The sequence below is a fragment of the Prinia subflava genome, chromosome 1 (genome assembly GCF_021018805.1).
Source record: "Prinia subflava isolate CZ2003 ecotype Zambia chromosome 1, Cam_Psub_1.2, whole genome shotgun sequence".
Classification (NCBI taxonomy): Eukaryota; Metazoa; Chordata; class Aves; order Passeriformes; family Cisticolidae; genus Prinia; species Prinia subflava.
The window spans coordinates 133,278,851-133,294,272 of record NC_086247.1 but is presented as its reverse complement, the minus strand read 5'-3'; positions in this window follow the sequence as shown (position 1 = coordinate 133,294,272).

Here is a 15,422-nt window from a genome sequence, read left to right as displayed (position 1 = left end):
TAGAACTCTAACCCTCACACATAGCCAAAGCTGCAGCAGTCACCCAGTGCATTGTGGAGACGTGTAACCTGGAGTCAGGAGTGCACCTCAAGCTTTTCTGGGAGAAGTAATAAGTGTTTTCATTGCTGTCTGTTCTGCTTTGACTCTTCCTTGCTCCCATCTGTAATAGGCTGGGGCCAGCACTGCAGCAGGATGCCTGCAAATGGTTTCTTGCGTGCCTGCCATTAATATGGCCTGGAGGAGATGGATCCCAGCTTTTATTCAGATAATCCTGTGATGCAGAAAGTGAGTGGGCCAAACTGAGAATGAAAGCCAATGCATGCTGATGCAGGGGCCATTTATCATCTATCTTACAGTGAAGGACAAAAGTGGAGGTAGCGGATGAAAAATGAGGAGGGTGCCAAAGTAAACAACTTTAGAGAGGTAGGAGGTAAAAGAAAGTTGTTCTTTTATGAAAATGATAGAGAAATGAAATTTTGGCTTAAAAAAAGAAAAAGAAAAAAGGCATTTTGAGAATATTAGACCTGAGAGTTAGAGTCCACAATGACTGCTGAAATTGGTGTGGGGAGGACACAACTTTTAGGATCTCAACTAAAGGGAAATTACTGCCCAGTAAGGGAAAGTAAAGATGAAGACAGTGATGCAATTGAAATAGCTGGGATCTTTTGAATTAGCATCCACTCACCAGGAATGTGCAGTAGTGATTAATACAAATAGATGGCTGGAGCTAAGCTGCTGGGATGGTTCCAGTTGTCCACATCATTTGTTTTTATTTGCTTCTCATATGAAGTAAAGTGAGTAGGGGTCCTGCAAAGATTAAGTGGAGATATGAAGGCCTGTCATTTCTAATGGCTTGTATTTCAACATGTCCATATTGCTGGGCAGTCAGTGCAGCAGAAATTATGTATGAGAGCTATGTTAAAAATAGTCATGCAATACTTTATGGAACATCATTTGTCACTGGCCATATCCAACCTGTTTTGAAGATTTGTGATGAATTTTACATAAGGTCTGTACTTCTACATCTTATGTGTTTTAAAATATACAAGCAGTATTAAAACTTGGGTAGGTACAAAGTAAAACCATATTCAATCTGCATTTTTACACATGCAGAATGAGCTTCTCTTTAAAGCAATCTTCACTATGTCCAAAACAAAATAAGATACTATATTTTTGATTTTTACGTCCTTGACTTCAACCTGCTATGAAACAGAAGCTTGTAAACATAAAGTAATGGGACTGCCTCGTTCAGACCAAATGCATAGAGAACAGTGAAAACAAGTCAGCAGCTGGCAGAGTCTATACATGTGACACTCGGTTCACAATTTAGGTGATATACAACCTTGTGTAATGTATCTGGCATTTGTATCTACTTTTCCGAGTCTAAAAACCAGGCTGTGGTTGTTCTAGAAATACTGAATTGGTTGCCAGATTAAATGTTTCATGAAATTGGGGAATCAACCCACCACCCTTGCCCCCCAAAGCCTCTTAGCTATACAAAGAGCAGTGACAACTGTCAGTAACATCACAAGCTAAAATATCCATATTGCATAGTTCAGAAACAAGAAGTAGTTTACTTTTAAAAATAAAAAGAAGAAGAAGAAGAAGAAAAGGTGTTCTTTATTTTGCCAGGTCTGCACTAAAGGTTGATGTCAGTAGCTTTTGTAGAAGTTACAGTTTGGTCAGGATTAAATCATGCCTGTGCTTTTGTCCACCTCAATCATGTCACAACCTGAAGGAGCACTGAAGCCAATGTTCCTTTTCCATTTGGGACACTGTTGTAAACTCTGTCCACTGTTTAACAGTAGACACAAAATAAGGACTAAATACTTGGAGTGCTTGAGCTTCAGTAGCATTTCTTCTCTTTCCAAAGGTATATGATATATGAAGAAGAGAGCAGACCAATAGTTGCAAAATCAGGTCTGGGTGACCTAGTGGAAAGTGCTCTCAAGGGTTGTACCCAGAGGCTGCATAGGTCCCAAAACCACTTGGGTTTTCCCAGAGCAGAGAGGCTGTGAGAGCCACTGCCACCTGGGTAGCTATGGACACAGCAGACCCAATATACTCGGAGCCCAGGGAACAGGACTCTTGAGTCTTGGTCATCTCTTCCATCAAAACCTTTGGCTCGGGCCTCAATTTCTCAGGTGATATAGAAGATAGAAAAAACATGCCATGTTTTAGTTTTACTCAGAGAAAGTTGATACGGTTTACTCAAGCTTAAACGCAATATTTTTTCTTCTTTGAAACAAGCTCCTTTTGGGGGGGACTGTGGTAACAGTAAAACACTACGGAATTTGTTAGGCTGGCTGGGCTGCCCAGGGAACTTGTGGAGTCACCGTCCCCGCAGGTATGTAAAAGACATGTAGATGTGCTGTTAGGAACATGACTTAGTGGTGGCTTGGCAGTGTTAGGTTAATGGTTGGACTCAGTGACCTTACAGGTCTTCTCCAGTCCAAAAATTCTATTGTTCTAAGACTCCAGTGTGACTGGAAAACCAGACAAAATTTCAGGTACAAACAAACCGTTCTTCAATATCATGCTGTGAATTAGTTCTTCTTCTGACAGGACTTGAAGACAGAAAATTCCAATTTACTGTAATAAAACTTAGTGATTGAGGGCCCCAGATTACTATTAGTCCTTCTTCAGAAAGATAGTAAGTACAGAAAGGAAAAATAGGCAGAATGTAATTTAGGCACTATTTGTGCAAGGGCCATTGCAAACATAAGCATTTGCACATGCTGTTTAGAAATGGGAAGTGAGGGTATCATTTGCACACATGTACCATATAACCCACAAGTTGGTAGGATGAATAAATAGAAGCTCCAGAGCATAAAAAACACTGCAGAGATAATTCATTCAAAAAGGGGAAAATAAGAAAAAAAATAATCCTCCAGGGAAACCTTTTATTGATCATGCTCTTTCCAAAGGGACTCCATGAACTTAGAGGTTTAGAAAGAATAATTTGCTTGTCAATCTGGCATATGCCTATTGCTCTTAAATGACAGAATAACAGACGGGACTCCTTCTATGCATGCAGGACATGAATAGTATGGTAAGTAGCATTTTAAAATCAACCATGACTGTTTGGAAGGGGCTTCAGGTATGACTTTTTTGTTTTGGAAATGGGGTTTTATTGATTAAATGTTATTCAACGATGACAATGACTTTTTTTGAAAAATTGTGATGTACTGGAGATGTAGGTACCAGTTTGAGTGTTAAATTGCAGATGCTCAAAGGAGCAAATAAAAATTGGAAGGAGTGGGCAATAAATAATATTTAAGTAGAAATCATATAAAGCTATTCATTAACAGCAAAAGTAAATATGTCTCTGAAGGCAAAAGGCAGAGCAATGTTGACTTTGACTAGACTTACTTAATCCTGCATTCTTAGTTATTACTTGAGTTAGTGGAGGGTATTTAGAAAAAGCCAAGCTAGGCTGATCATTAGGAAAGTTTGCAGAATTCAGTTTAATGTTATTTCAGAATACCATTGAATTCAATTCTCTCAGCACCTTCATCTGTTTTTCTTTTGACTAGGCTAGAAACTCTAAGCAACTTATATGATGGTACCTCTCTTGTTATCTTGTTTAATATTTTAGGAGCTAAGTATTTTCAGGCTTTTGTTTGATCCGAAAACAATTTTTTTTTCCCAGAGAGGAGTATGCAGACAAATATTCCTGGGAGTCTGTAAGCTTCTGAGGTGTTTTCAGCAAAAAGTGCATGTTCACCTTCTGTGTTAAGAGAATTTTTTTCAAAGACATGTACATAAATTTACTGGATCTAGATGACAAGTGACTGCACAGACTTTTTAAAGAAAATGACAGATTAAAGTCACATATAATCTCAAACTGCAGGTGTCTTACTGTTGATGATGATACACAGAGTAGAGGAACAGAAGAAGGAGAGGAATGAAAAGGAACAGAAAGGAAAGGTTTCACTGACAGAGTGGAAGATGGGCTGATGGGGAGATGTGCATAATTTATAAGGGCTGCTGGTCAACAGCAAAAATTTCCCAAATAAACATTTCCAGATCTTCTCAATAAACACTTTTTTTACAATGCAACAACAAAAACAAAAAAGGAAATAGAGTAAATTTTTCTGTTTCACTCACTGTTATTGGTTTGAATATCATTTTATAGTGCTGTGTGAAGGAAATTTTGGAACAACTGCTGCTTTGTTTCCAGCTCAGTGCTAGGATGACTTTATTCACTATCACAAAATTCAAGCTTATTTCTGCTGGTGATCAGTGATAACACACACGAGTAAACCAAGAGTTGTCACTTCAGCCTGCCACTTTACCTTCATTTTTATGATAAATCCCAAGAGCTGCAGATAAATGACTTTGATACCATCTGTACTTGCAATTAGTACCAAAGTTACAAATATGTTCATGTGGATGTAACTGAGGGAAAAACTTGAGGCTGCTAGATTTCAATTCACTGTACAAACACAATTTCTTCCAGTTATTTGACACCTTTTAAACTTTATGTCTTTAATGAGAGAAACTGAAAATGAGAAAACTCCTTAATGAGGGGAATTGAAATGGAGATCGCTCTACAGGCTCAAAGTAAGCCATAAAAGGAGGCTAGACTGTTTTGTTTTTTCTCCTAATTCACTAGATCAAACCCTATCTTCTAAAATCAGTTCCCTACCTCCCATTTCTTTATTGGAAACATGATTTTTTCTTTATTCGCCTCAAATTTCTATTGCTTGGGAAAAGGGCTCTGAAGGTCACAAGACTGCTTATATTTAACAAAAGATAAAATTTGGCTTACAAGCCTTTGATTTATTTGCTTAAAGCACATTTTAATTTTGTTTAAATCTTTCACTGTTAATTTGGGCACAGGAAGGTGCTAGGAGTAGTGTTCTTTAAACCTAGGAGTGAATTTAGGGGCATGGGATCAGGTCTTCTATGCCCCATCTCTAAGTAGGCTTTTTGAAATTAGTGAGAAGACTGCCCTTGTTCTGTCCAGATGGTTGTTGAATTATGAACATTATTTAATAGAAGATACAACTGATGGAAATTTAGAAGCATATGAAGTTAACATGAGACATTCAGGCTGCAATCCAAAGTGGAACAGATGGATCTGAAATTGGTTAATGCTAGATCAAGGAAAGCTCAAGTATTTGTACTTATTAATGCTCTCGGGGTTATCTCTGGTGATCATGATGCACCCATGCATGCCTAAGCTTGCCTGGACTTTGCACTAAGGTAGCCTGATCCAAGGAACTGCACCATCAGCAGAGAGGTTACCACACAATGCCTTTAACCATTTCCCTGTTGAGTAAAACTTTTATAGTTCTGACTCCAGCCATCCACATACTGAAAGTTTTATCTGTCAGGGCTTCTTTTTGTAAACTTATGTTGTTTGTCTATTTTTTTCAGAAGTAGGGTTTCTTTTATTTTCCCTGCTTGCAGCATGGCCACCTGCTACCACTTCAGTTTTAACTGCATCTTCTTGATCTTTTATTCTTGCTTGTTCACTTGTTGTTTTCACCTGTCTCTCTAAGTAATAATAAGCATACATCTTTCCATGCTTCAGTGTCCAGCTTCTTTCTCTGCTCTATCTTCTCAGTTTTTGCTCTCTGTCATGGCTCATGAGACACATAGTTCAAAACTTTCTTTTAGAGAATGAAAGATATTATATTTTCTCCAGTCTAACTCCTCACTTTAACCTTGGGCTTTTCTCGGATTTTTTTTTTAAATAAATCAATGCCTACCACTAGACCAAATAATTGCCTCTCCATACAATGTAATATATTATTATTTCATTTTTTATTAAAAATTATATTAGTTGGTGCTTACAGCTAAAATGTAATACAGCTTTAGGCCTTACAGAATCATGTTTGGGAGATTATGGAACAATTGTTCTGATCCGTGAAATTAACTACTGAACACTAATCACAATCAGATTTAGCACACTAAAAGGGGATTCAATTAAGAATTTAAATGCCCGAGAGTTTTACTTTCTGATTTGCAGAATGGAAGCTTACTCTTACCAACACTGTATTGCTTTCCCTGACACATGCATCGAGGACAGTAATTTACACCAGAATCCTCTCTTTACTGCCTCTCTTTCTGGACAACATCAGTTTATTTGAAGGGACAGTCTCTCCCACTCCTAGTCTGTTGTCATATTTTCAGTCAGTAATGGTGCTGTGATGGTAGGTCTGTAAGTGATCTGGAAGGTCCCCTGGGATCAGATTGCTGTTTAAGAATTGAGCCCTGTCAGTTTGCCTGCCCTGCCAAGAACTTGCTTTTATCTATGGTAATTGCTTTTAGAGCTGGAAAGCAAAGAGGCTCTTCTCTGAGACTCCCATGCTTCATCTTTGCTTGTGGCAGACTAGTTTCACAGCTGCCCCAGCCCATTTAGGAGTCATTTTTCTTTCACCTAGTGGATATAAATCTGCTGCATTCTGCCTACAATTGACTGTCCCTCTGCTTTGCTTTAGGACTTGTCCATTCAGCACTGCCTAATGATCCTCATCCTGCAATCCCTTGGTGTTGACCATAAGTTGGGTGGGAGAGGGGTCAAGTTTAAGGCCAGCTGATAGAAGTAGAAATGACTGTCCCTTTCAAGTCAAACTAGGGTGAGCAATTTCTGCTGGCTTGCTCAATCTAGGATGCAGCTGCAGTCCATGCTATTTAAAAGCAAATGTTTACAGGAGAGAAACAGTTTTCACAAGGCAAACAATTTTCTCTGGTTCTAACAGATTTTCTAGTTATTGATCACCACAGCTACTCCTTGAAAGTGAAAGAAAGAGCTCACTGGGGTGAGCAGCAAAGTGGCAGAATTTACACTGTATTAATTTGTATGGTACCAACTGTATACTCAGTGGTATTACATAGCTGTAGAAATTTCAAGGCTGACTACTGTCACTTTCAGGGCTATAGCAGCTGCTGGGGATTCCCGGAGTGAGGATGACCTGGATTCACCATTTTCTTGCATAATTCTTCAGTTGCAAGTTTCTAATAGGGACAAGAATCCAGCTTGAAAGTAGTTCCCTTCTGTGTTGTGCACACCATGCAGCAATTGATGTAGCCATGGGAAAAGGGGAAAACTGACAGCTCTTCAAGAATAACTAACTGGAGATCAGACAAGTAAAAGGGATTTTCTCCTATTGAATATTTGTGGGAGACCAGGACAAAAAACACCTTTATTGTTTTTATTTTGCATTTGCAAGGATCTCCTTGAGCTTTTACACCTGTGTAGGCTTTTACGCTTTAGTCATGTGCCTGCTTTAGACAACATTTTGCATCATTAATTGCCCTGATCCTGCAGGCAGCTGCATGTGGGAAGCCTTGTGCTCCCATGTGGAGCCTCACCATTTTTAATGGTGTGCAGTGTGAGCAAAGGCAGTTCTCCCTGGAGAGAAACTTTCAGCTTGAGGTGCATTAGTCAGTCTTCCCTTGTTTGTGTTGCTCTTGCAGGCAAAAAAAAAAAAAAAAAAAAAAAAAAAAAAAAAAAAAAAAAGAGAGAGAGACAATAAGAGGTAGCAAAGAACTGAAAGCCACACATTCATCCTCATCCACATGCATGTGGAAATACACATGCACAAAACAAAACAGACATTAAAAGGAGCTTTTCTGGTTCATTTTTGTGTTCTCTACATTATGAGCTGACAGTATCGCCTTGTATCCTGAAACAGCATTATCAATTGCAACATCTTACAGGGGAGGATTTCTCATTTTCCCATGTTTTGATTCCTGAGGTTAGAGCTGCAGTTGTTTTATATGTACATTTTAATTTTTTATTCATATTTGCTGTTGAATCATACTTTTATATCCACATGAAGACAGTCAAGGACAGTTCTCTTTCAGCTGAAAATATTCTTTCTTCAAAAATCTGGCTGCTGTGTTCTTTGATTTATTGCTTTGTTGGACAAGATACCAAGTCTCATGCCACAATATTCCTGTTAGGAGCAGGAGTGTTTTTTTCTGCTCTCTCAATGATAGATAAATCAGAAGAGCTTGCATTTTTAGAGGATAAGTTACAGTTTCTGAATATTGTATTAATTATCTCAGACAGTGCACTTGAGACACTGTACTTGTGTACTTAATTGCCTTGCACAAGCTGTAAGTCTAAGTTCTTATACTGTCATGCAGATTGTATAATTACCTGTGCAAAGGTAATTATACATTATACATTAAAGGAATTCAAAAATTCTACCTAGTGAAATTCCACCTCTTATTGGTACCAGTGACAGCAATCATACATGGAAGTCCATGTTTATAGAGAGATCATTTTCTGAGGAAAACAGATGGGACAAACTAATAAGAGATAATAGGCACATTTTAGAAATTTGGGATATATTTTTGTTTCCTGATTGAAAATCTATCAATTCGGAAATATTAACTTGATATATTTAATATAACTGTCGGTAACGTGGGTGCCAGTTTGATAGAAATATGCAGACCTAGTTCCAGCTATTTGTGTTCTAACAATTTGTGGCTCCCTCTATTAAATTTAGGCGAATATTTACGACTCAGAAATAATTACGTGCCACAGTTTTGGACTCAGCCAGACTCAATAAGATTTTCCAGCCAGTAGCCCTCAAAATGATCCACAAGATGAGAATCCTGGTCACAGCTTGCTTTCAGTGGTATCACTTACCCCAGGCACCTGGAGATACCTCCTTTTACAAGGACACCTTTAATTGATGGAAAATATGATGTTCTGTAAAACAGCAGAAGACTTGTTGGTAATTTGTCTAAATTGCCTTAAATAGTTACTTTGTCTAAAGAAGGAACTCAGGAACTGTCCACTGCTCTTATCCATCTTGCTGTTGGGAATGATGCCTTAAGTTTTAGCTTTCATATTTTCCAGATTCTTTACTGCATTAGGATATGACTCTGAACTTCATATAAAGTGTTAGCAAGTTCTCTTCACAGTTTAGTCAGACAAAACAACCCTTTTCCAGTCCAAGAAGCAAAGACACTGTTGCAGCTTCAGGCCCAAAAAGTATAAACAACAGCAAATTGAGGAGAGCATTCTGGGAGGATGGGACTTCATAACCGGAAGCTGTAATTGGACAATTAACCCCAGTATGCATGGACCAAAACTCTCAGGGTGATTGTTTCCCTGAGATTCTCCTTGGGGTTGGTGTTCCCCAAGGTACTAAGGGTTCCCCCAAGGTTGCTGTTCCCTGAGGGTTTCCTCTGGGTTGCTGTTCCCAGGGGTAATAAGGTTTTCAGTCTTCTCTTTGCCCTAAGTGTTTCACACCAGAGGTAGAGACGACAAGCTGAGTCTGCCGGTGCACATTTCCAAGGTTGTTTATTCTTCATTATCTCAGTCCTTTTTGAACTCTGCCAGGCCTCCCTGGCAGGGTACCTTCTCTTAGTTCTTTCTCAGCTCTGCCAGGCCTCCCTGGCAGGGTACCTTATCTTAGCTCTTTCTCAGCTCTGCAAGGCGTCCCCAGCAGAGCAGGACACGGGGCAGACTGGGCGGATCAGAGAGCCCCGCACCTTAAGTACGGTACCCTTGACCCAACCACTGTCCGAGACGTATTTTTCATTTACAAAATTGTACCAATACCTATTACCTATACTAACATGTCAGTTCTACTCTAAGCCAATCTCTAAAACCCAACTCAGCACAAGATGGGGGACGAGAGCAAGAACAAGGAAGACAGGGGCCACTCCCCAATTCCTCCATCTTGCCTCTTCAGCCCCATATGCTAAGAATCCTAATTTCTATATTTATATTCTATAATAAACCATCCACTACTTATTTTAAATTCTTAGGATTTGTGATTCTTCCTGCATGTGAGTGTTCACTCCCATGGACAGGAATCAGAGTCAGTGTCCTCCTGGGATCTGTGTGGGTCTAACTGACCCCCCTGTACAGATCCCAGACCCCCCTGTCCAGTCTCCAAACCCTCCAGGGTGGCCAGAGGGATGTTCTAGACTCCAACACAAAACTTATAAAAGTGTGCAAATGTGTGACCCATTGTCTCTCTTGAGTGTAGCCTCAGCCAGGCTCTTGTACTGCCCAAGGTGTAACCTTTGAAGGCCTTTTAAATAAATACCTACTTTATTCCTTTAACACTGTCTAGCCTCTGTTCTAGGTAGCCTCTCAAGGCATCTGGAGTGCAACAGAAACAACACATGGTAGGTCAGCTCCAAAATATGTCTGCATGGAAAACAGAGTGGAGAGCAAAGAGCAATACAATAGTAATATTAAAAAAGTCCAAATAGGAAATGTTTTTCAGCCTCCTTGGAAAAGCTTTCTTGATTACCTTTTCCACATGGGGATTAACCCATAAAAAAAACTAAAAAGCTCTTTCATTACTTGCATCTGAACTTGATGAAAATTTAACAAAAACCTGCTAATATTTAATAGAATGAAGACTGATATATTCAAACAAGGACTAAGCAAATGTTCTGAGCCAGATAAATATCTCTATGACAGATATCATGAAAGCAGCTGATCTTATGAAACATCAAAGAAAGGTATGAATATATCTTTAGGACTGTTATACCCCTAGCCATCCACCCACAGAAAGACCCTATTAAATCAAGGTAAACTGTATCAATTGCCTTAAAGTGGTGCCTGTCTCTTCTAATTTTTTTGATACAGCAAGTTGAAGTTCAGTGTGATAGTGATAGTACTGACCTATTAAGGCTGAAACTGATGGGAAAATGCAGTTGTCACCTACAGCTTTGTTATTGTGGTGCAACAGAAATGTTCTTTTCTTGAACTATTCTTGCTTGAAAGAAAGGCAGCTGGCCCCTCCTTTTACTGTCCAATTAGATAATATTGGTACATTTTGCTATAAGGATGCATTTTAAATGAAGTTCTTTTTAAAATGCATTTGGCAGCCTGAAGACACTACCAGAACAAATTAGTTATGCTTAGTGCTGCATTTGAACCGTACCTTTTCAATTGCTTTGAAAACAGTCACTCCACACTTCATCACAACTGTGATTTAGTGATCTATCACAACTCAGGATAACATTTTGCAATTTACAAATTGCAAATTACCAGCCCTGGATTTTTTTTTCTTTTTTCCAGTGGATGTTCCAAGTAGCAGCAGTGAGAATTCAGTGTTTGGTGCTGCAATAATGTGACATTTAGTCGACCAGGCAATGGAAGGAGAAGGTAGTTCAGACTCAGGCAGTCTGGGTGTTTGCTGGGTGTTTGCTAGGTGTTTGTCCTGCTCACACTGCCTCAGAAGGAGCACTGCAGTGCTCTGTGGCAATCATAACATGTCATTGGCTTTTCCTCACATAGGTCTTTCACTTGCAAAAGGAAAGTGTTTTGCAAAGTTTGATTAAAAATGCTGTTAATAGCTATGTAGGAATGAGTTTAAAAAAGCAGTTGAACATGATCTTGAAGAAGACAATGGGCTACCTGTCTTAATTTAAGTGTTTACTTAGGCACTCTATTAAACTCACAATCTCAATGTCCTTTATTTTACTAAAAGCTCTGCTAATATTCTTTTTTGCTTAATATTGAAAGTTGTTGTGTGGGGATCAAGTCCTTCTGTGGCACTTTATAAAGCCAGGTAAATCCAGGACATGGCTTCTGTTTTATGTGTCAAAACATGCAGATCCCTGAAGGTACAGGGTATTTCCATGTGTGTTTGAGTGACTTAGGATCTAGCATCTCAACTGATAGGAACATGTTATCCTAGTGCAGGCAGGACTCCAGGTTCAAAGAGATACATTTTTGCAACCATGATCTAGCAGGTGTCAAGCTTTGCTTCTCTCATCCACTTAGAATTCAATTGTGTAAACTTTACACCTGAGTACTTGGACCATGAACAATTTATTTGAAGATGTCAGTCAAACAGTCAGCAGTACAAATACTTCCAAATGCACCTACAATTGATTTTGCAGATACAGAAGAAAAACTGGCTTTCAGTGCAGATGAAAGCACACGGATTTTGTTCCTTAATTAAAACTTCAAGTCTTGGGGGGGTTCTTGCATATGCATAGGGCTGGAATAGGGGCAACAGAAGATTTTTTAAACTACAGTTTTTGTGAAACATCCAGGTAGGAATTATGGCATAACATTATCAGTAGATTCACAATAGGTTTTTGTCAAGGCTTGAGATGTAGATTCCCCATCTAGTGATACAATTTGCTCCTGTACTCAGTTGACCCAGTAAGAACCAGATGAGGCTTACAGCGAATTTTTTGACACAGAAGTGTTAGTGAAAGCAGCAGTAATTCCTCTGCCAGCTGGTTTGTGAGCCAGGGAAACCATGGGTCAGGGGTAAGGGGGCAAGGCAAATCAGAGGCCAGAGCTCAGCTATTTAGTCCTTCAGTTCATAAGCTGTTGTATCAGGAGAGCATTCCTTTTTCTCAGGCCATCGGTATGTTAGCATGGAGTCTCAGTGCACTGAAGCACCTGAGGATGTGCCTTCCTTCACTAGGAAAACAGAATGGTGCAAACCTACAGAATATACCAGATCTGCATTAAAGCAGCAAAAAGCAATTTGTTCAACATGTTCAGGGGACTTGCTTTTGTGTAGCTGTCTGAAAGATGAGGTCTTTGGTCTAGGCTGCTGGTAGTCCTACAGCTGGTACTCCTACAGTCTACAGCGTACAGGGTGTACGCATGTGCTAGAAAATGTGGCAGTATGTGTTACACTGTCCAAAACCCTGGTAATGGATTTGGATAACACATTCTTATCTTCAAGGCTTGGAGTATAGTTTAGTTTACTGTGTACTGTTAAATAGCTCTCAGGTTTCAGATGAGAGCTGTCTGTATTTTGCCATGAGGCATGTGTTGCAAGAGCATGTAAATCAATCTGGTGTCTCACTGTAAGAAAGGTGCTTCATTTAAATTAAACCTATGCCCCTAGCGTCTTTTAATGGCAGACTAATGAAACAGAGATGGTTTGTGTAACTGGGAGAGCAAATACAAGCAAATGGTCTCATTTGTGATGTAAAGATGTAGACAATTTACTAATAGTAGCTAAAATATTAAATATCTCAAGAAACTTCCTCTCTTGAAAACAAATTGGCATTTTGGGTGGAATCCAGCTCATTCTAATGTGGATTTTCAAGACAAGGCTGCTCCCTCATCCTGTCAGAATATTCTTATTTTCTGTTTCTTTGTATAAAATGTCTGCATTTCAGATGCATGAGAATCAGTGGATGCCAACAAAGAGAATTTCCTGGGTACCTGAAACCGAGAGTTTAGGGTTTGCCCCCATAGTAGACTGAAAATGATATTTACCTTTTCTAAAGCTCTTGTTTTTAAATGAATTTACAAATAGGGAAGGGAAGGGAAGGGAAGGGAAGGGAAGGGAAGGGAAGGGAAGGGAAGGGAAGGGAAGGGAAGGGAAGGGAAGGGAAGGGAAGGGAAGGGAAGGGAAGGGAAGGGAAGGGAAGGGAAGGGAAGGGAAGGGAAGGGAAGGGAAGGGAAGGGAAGGGAAGGGAAGGGAAGGGAAGGGAAGGGAAGGGAAGGGAAGGGAAGGGAAGGGAAGGGAAGGGAAGGGAAGGGAAGGGAAGGGAAGGGAAGGGAAGGGAAGGGAAGGGAAGGGAAGGGAAGGGAAGGGAAGGGAAGGGAAGGGAAGGGAAGGGAAGGGAAGGGAAGGGAAGGGAAGGGAAGGGAAGGGAAGGGAAGGGAAGGGAAGGGAAGGGAAGGGAAGGGAAGGGAAGGGAAGGGAAGGAGAAAATCTTAATACAAAATGAGGGGTTTTTAAGCCCTATTCATCATGCTTCTAAATGCAGCCTTTAATGACAACATATTAAATAAGCAGTGGTAAATGTAAGCTGAAATAGTCCTATGTACGCATTAATGTGAATCTGTTTAGGCCGAACACACAGACTTTATAATTGCTGTATTTCTGAAGTTATAGTCAAAGTTCTGAATTATACTTGTTTGCTGATATTAAGATATTGTTCAATAGTAGTAGCCCCTGAATAGGCTGAACATTTCCAAAACGGATGAATATTCCACAGTTACATTAAAAAAAAAAAAAGTGCCCTGCATTTAATAAATTCATCAAAGATGGGTTTTAGAGATCCATGGTTTTTTCAGAGTAATGCTTTTCTTAATAAAATTCTGACATTTTTTAAGAGAAAAATTCTTTACTTTTCACAAATAAAAATATCAACATTTACAATTGACGACTGTTCCTAGTGGTTTCTTAGAAATTCAAATTTTAACTTGAAGAAGAAACTGAGAAGGCAAGATTGATGTTGCCCATACTACCTAGAACTTGGATATTTTGTCTCACAGAATGTGAAAATAATTATCTGTCAGAAAGAAGAGATCTGTTGCTGTTCAGTTGTCTTGCTGTTTTTGACTCATCATGCTAAAATTTACAGATAGGTACAAAATTTACAGTGGGATGAATTGTGTATGCTATGCTTACCTCAAGAACACATTTGTTGAATTCAACCCCATATTAAGACCTGTATCTAGACTTGGAGAAAATATTAAGGTGATAAGGTGAGAGTGTGAATCAGTAATTCTGAAAATCATGTGGGAATCCCAGGAAACAATCAAAAGAAGCCAAGACCACAATCTGATGTTGTATGCAATACAGCAATGTAATTCCTGCATGCTTACATCTGCCATTATCAAACAGAAGCAGGCAGATGGAATTATCTCAAATCTACAGTGACATTGACTTAAGTGTTATTTGACCATTCCTTCCTAACTTGTCTCTTAACAAAGGGTACTAAAAGGGTACTAAAAAAAAGCTCTGAGAAGAGTTACAAGGAAGCTTGAAGGAAAATAGAAAGAGAGCCATGCTTAATCCATTAGTTTGTCAAATATTGTTTATTAAGGGTAAGATTAAAATATATGATCCTTATACATTAATTTGTGGTAATTGGTTGTACATAACTCTTCATCTGAAAAGGCAAAAATAGTGAACTTGATCTAGACAAACTCAGATTAAAATACTCTATTGTTTAACAAGTGAGAGTAATTCATCCCTCGAATATTTTGTTAAGGGAAAGCTCAGAGTATCCACATCTTGATTGTAAATCAAAGGATGCATTTGTACTTGATCCATAGTCATTCAATCCAAACTTTTGATTGTGATGTTACAATGAATATTTTTGAGACAAAATTCTCTGCTCCATAAGACCCACACTCTTATAGTCCATTAATTGTTTTTTGTTGCTGTGCTTCAATGACAGCACTTTATTTAGAGAGTATTCTAATACTCTCTACTATTAGAGAGCTCTTAATATCTCTGCAAGACAGCAGCATATCCAGTGCTAGATACCACATCAAGACTCTGGAAAACCAGGGTCCATATGGACAGTGAGCTAGTTGTTTCATCTTTCTGTGCCTGAGATTACCTTGGGGTGGGGACATGCATCAGCCCGAGGAGAGTGACTTTGCCATGGTTGGTGATTCAACAGCAGAACATCTTTTTTAATCTCCCTTAGTTTTCAGCTGCTGTGCAGCCTATCAGCGAGAAAGCACCACTGAGTTCCCTCCTCTGCAA